Below are 4,438 nucleotides of genomic sequence, written 5' to 3' on the forward strand. Positions count from 1 at the left end.
ATAGAGCTTTGGGATATTGTATTTAGAGCTTTGGACCATCGTTTCTTTCTTCTACCTGCCTCTCTCTTTCTGTCCCTCTCTCACCAGGCCAGTCTAGTGTGGACGTGTGGCCCTTCCCTCCTCTGCAGGGCATTCCAAAGAACACCAGATGGGAGCTCCATCCTAGTTGCTGCTCCTGGTGCTCTCTGTCAGCCATCTCCTTTTCTTCTTTCAACTTAATAAAACTGTGCTGCATTCAAGCTTCGGCCTCTGAGTCATCAGTTGTTCTGTGGCAATTCCTCCAGCAGTCTGCTCAGGAAAAAGATGCAGAAAGCAATGGGTGGGGCTCGCTGCAGAGGATTTGACTTTGTGCCCTTCTCCATTGGGGCTGATGAAGAACATCCCTGGCTACTAAGAAACCAAAGGCCTTGACTGGAGCCTTTCGCTCCTAAGGAGAGGGGTTGGGATACAACACCTGGGGAAAGCCCACAGCCTCATCTCTTCCTACCCTGCCTTCATTTCCTGGCCTAGGCTCTGTGGCCAGCACACCTGGCAACAAGCAGATGAGATCCAAAGCTCACACAGCCCCTCAGCACTTGGCAGGGCCCAGCTGCTGCCCAGACACACAGGGCTGAGGTCAGTCCCAAGGCAGGAGTGGTAACACACTCCATCTGCGCACTGGAGTCTCCACCCCTGTAGACCCAACACCTCCAAAAGGATCAAATTTCTGTTCCAGGTGTCCATCTTCCCTGTGCCAATGACTTGGGGTTTCACTGCTAATGCGACTATTTAGGAATCTTTTCAGTTCTGCTTGAAAATTTATGTTTAGCCCTTGGTATCCAGTCCCAGGAATTGCTCCAAATATCATTCCCTGGGTATCCATGTCCTCTTGGGTGCAGAAAATGAATGGTTGAAGACATTGCAAACCTCCAAATACCAGCTCAGGTTCACAGCATTCTGTGATTGCTGTGACCTTCCACACATGTTCCTCCTGCCTAGATCTCTGCGCAGAGACACCAGCTTTGTCCATCTCACAGGCTGCTGGCACACCTTGCTCTGTCCCAAAACCAAGGCTTCACCTGCTCCTAGTGAGACCTGGTGCCCAAGCACAGGTCTCAGTGTCCAGAACCAAACCATCTGCAGTTCCACTTCACTTTCTGTGTGTGACCCTCATGGGGAACACCTCCACATGGATCCTTCTGGGACCCACCATATGAAAAAGAGTATAAGCTACCAGAGAGTGGCCAAAGGAGGCCACGAGGATGGGGAAGGGTCTGGGGGGGCCCATACGAGGAGATGCTGAGGTCACTAGGCCCATTCAGGCAGGAAAAGATGAGACTGAGGTCAGACCTCACTGTGATCTTTGACATCCTCCTGACGGGCAGGACAGGGGCAAGAACCAAACTCTTCCCTCTCATGACCAGTGATAAACCTTGAAGAAATGGCTGGAGCTGAGTTGAGGGAGGTTTCGGTTGGATATCAGCCAAAGGTTCTTCCCCCAGAGGGTATTTGGTGGCTGAGCACTGGAACAGGCTCCCCAGGGAAGTGGGCTCAGCACTAAACCTGACAGAGCTGTAAAAGTGTTTGGACAACACTCTCAGGTACTTGGGGGGAGACTTGGGAAGCCCAGTGCAGGGCCAGGAGTTGGACTTGATGCTCCTGAAGAGTCACTTCCAACTCAGCATCTCCTCTGATTCTAGGATTCTGTGATGATGCTGAGAAAGTCTCAGTCCTCTTGGTATGTTGCAGCCATGAGGCCTAACAGGCCTCTCTGGCGGTCAGTCGCCTGAAGGCAAAGAAATGCCTGGTCATGGTGACTAGGCCAAATAACACCTCTCCCGCACTCAGACCCTCCCTTATCTCCCTGTAAGACAATCTGTCACTTTTTACCCCGACTCAGACCATTGGACCATTTCTCAAAACCTCAGTACCCTACATAAACCCCACTTTTGCCCAGCTCAGCAAAGAGCTGTCCCTGAAACCCTTCACTTAGCATGCCAATAAAGATTCATCTGTGGATCCTCATACAGTGCTTTTCCTTTCTCTCCCTGTGTTAGCCATGGCGCTTAGCAAGCTTATGAGCTGAAAATCACTGCTAAGAGCTGACCACTGCAAAGAGCTGAATATCACTGATAACAAAGCTTGCTAAGTACTGCCTGTGCCTGGGAGCTTTGCCTGTGTCTACTCGGGCAGGAGGTACTTAAGTGTACTCCCTATCCAGGAACACCTGAGGCAGCCCAGATCACACTGAAGCTACCAAGAGAAAACAAAACTGGTAGAGCCCATTTCATGACTAAAATACTGTGATGAGGCCCTGCACAAGCCTGCAGTTCTCCAGGGAGAAAAGACTGCATTCCTTCAATCTTTCCCTTAGGAGTTAGGTTTTGGGGCATTTTTTCTCTGGGGAACTCAGTTCCTATTTGTTGCCAGGGAGATAATGAATGGACAGTGATCAAGAGACTAAAGACGTGACCAAGTGCCTTGGCAGACCCTCAGAACTGTTCTGGGGGTCCGAGGGGGGAAAGGCATGGGGGGGATGGGAGAAGAAATGTAGCAGTGTGCAGGAGGCAGAAGCTGATTGCAGTGTGAGTTCTCTGCCAGCTCAAAGCCATGACCATTGTGCTGGAGATTCCATACCAAGTGCCATTCCTGAGGTCAAAGGGAACATGTTTCTCTCTCAGATCATGAACACTCCAGGGAAAAGGCCTGCTGCTCTGACCTGGGCATGCCCACAGGAGGGTCACCCAAGCACAGAATGACACACGTGTGCTCCAACACACCTGCGTGGAATACTGTCAAGATCTCTATGCTCACACAGAGTCAGCAAAGAAACAAGAACAGATAGAAAAGATGTGCAGTTCTGGGAACTCAGATGAGGAGATACAGGGGACCCGTGCGGCAGAAAATGACTCAGGTATCCTGGAGAATGATCAGGCCCCAGACCATTCCTGGTTTTCCCAGAGGACCCCAGAGACTGCACAGAAAGACAATGAGACAAATGAGGCCAACACAATTTTTCTCTGAGCACTGAGTAGCAACAAGGTCCAACCCGCCCAGCAGATGCAGACCTGTGTGCAACAGGGAGTGACCATCATGGAGAGATGGCAAAAGCAAGAGAAAATGATGTGTCATGTCCCCTCCCATAGCAGCCCTTGGGCGTGTGGGCAAGAAGCACGAGACTGATGCCCATTTCCGGACAACTTGGACAAAAAGAAACCCACATGAATGACACAGGTGAACACATTCTCCACAGCAGATGCTGCCACAGAATGTTCTGAACATTCTAAATACTCTCAGCAATGGTTTTATTCAGGAAATCCTTGAACATCTCATCCCAGCATTTAACAAACCGTTCATGTAGGAAAGCATGCAGAATTAGGCAGGAAATGAAAAGGCAGAAGTTCAGGAAACCAGGACACAGCCCCAGCCATTAGTCGGGATGGTGCACTTTGTGGCATGAGCTGGTCACAAAATTATGACTTGCACAAAAATGCCTCTGGTCCTGAGGCAGGGCAGGAGTGCTATAAAAGGCAGCCCAAGTCTCTGCTCCCTCATTCACTTCTCTCACCTCCTTCTCTCAGGAATCAGGTGAGTAGAAAGCCTCTTCTCCTCCTTGTGTTCCTTCTGCTTCAAGACAACCCATTCCTGGCTGGAAGTCTTAGTTGAATGGGGCTGTTGTAGCACAGGGCTGGGAGGTGCTTCTGCTGGGAGAGGCAAGGGGAGAGCAGGTGTTGTGCAGACAGAGAGAGGCTGGCACTTGGCTGAGGTGGCTCCTGGCCTTGGAAATGGGCAGTGCAATGTGGGCCAGGAGGTGCCTTGACTGCAGGGGGTTTGGGTGCAGTGCTGCTTCCTGAGGTGTCCTCACTTTCTGCTTGTCCCTGCCCTCTGTGCCAGGTGCACCTGTGACCCCGAGCCATGTCCTGCTGCCGTCCCTGTGACCCTTGCTGCCAGCCCTGCGGCCCCTGCCCGCTGGCCAGCAGCTGCAATGAGTGCTGTGTCAGGCAGTGCCAGAGCTCCCACGTCGTCATCGAGCCGCCTGCTGTGCTGGTGACCCTGCCTGGCCCCGTCCTCAGCTCCTTCCCACAGAACACCGCCGTGGGATCCTCCACCTCTGCTGCTGTTGGCAACATCCTCAGCTGTGGAGGAGTGCCCATCACCTCTGGCAGCTTTGACATCTCCTGCATCACCAACTGCTATGGTGGCAGCAGATGCCGGCCCTGCTAAATCTGCTGGCAACATCCTCGGGCAACAGTCTCCAAGAGCTCACAACAAGGCTCTGGCCAGGAGATAGAGCTTTGGGATATTGTATTTAGAGCTTTGGACCATCGTTTCTTTCTTCTACCTGCCTCTCTCTTTCTGTCCCTCTCTCGCCAGGCCAGTCTAGTGTGGACGTGTGGCCCTTCCCTCCTCTGCAGGGCATTCCAAAGAACACCAGATGGGAGCTCCATCCTAGTTGCTG

At 52.1% G+C, this 4,438-nt stretch overlaps 1 pseudogene; it reads left to right on the forward strand.

Annotated features, from left to right (window-relative positions):
* Positions 1–3,435: 3,435 nt before the first annotated feature.
* On the forward strand, positions 3,436–4,203 carry LOC134546504 (feather keratin Cos2-2-like; annotated as a pseudogene).
* Positions 4,204–4,438: the final 235 nt, after the last annotated feature.

Source organism: Prinia subflava, unplaced genomic scaffold (assembly GCF_021018805.1).
Source record: "Prinia subflava isolate CZ2003 ecotype Zambia unplaced genomic scaffold, Cam_Psub_1.2 scaffold_98_NEW, whole genome shotgun sequence".
NCBI lineage: Eukaryota > Metazoa > Chordata > Aves > Passeriformes > Cisticolidae > Prinia > Prinia subflava.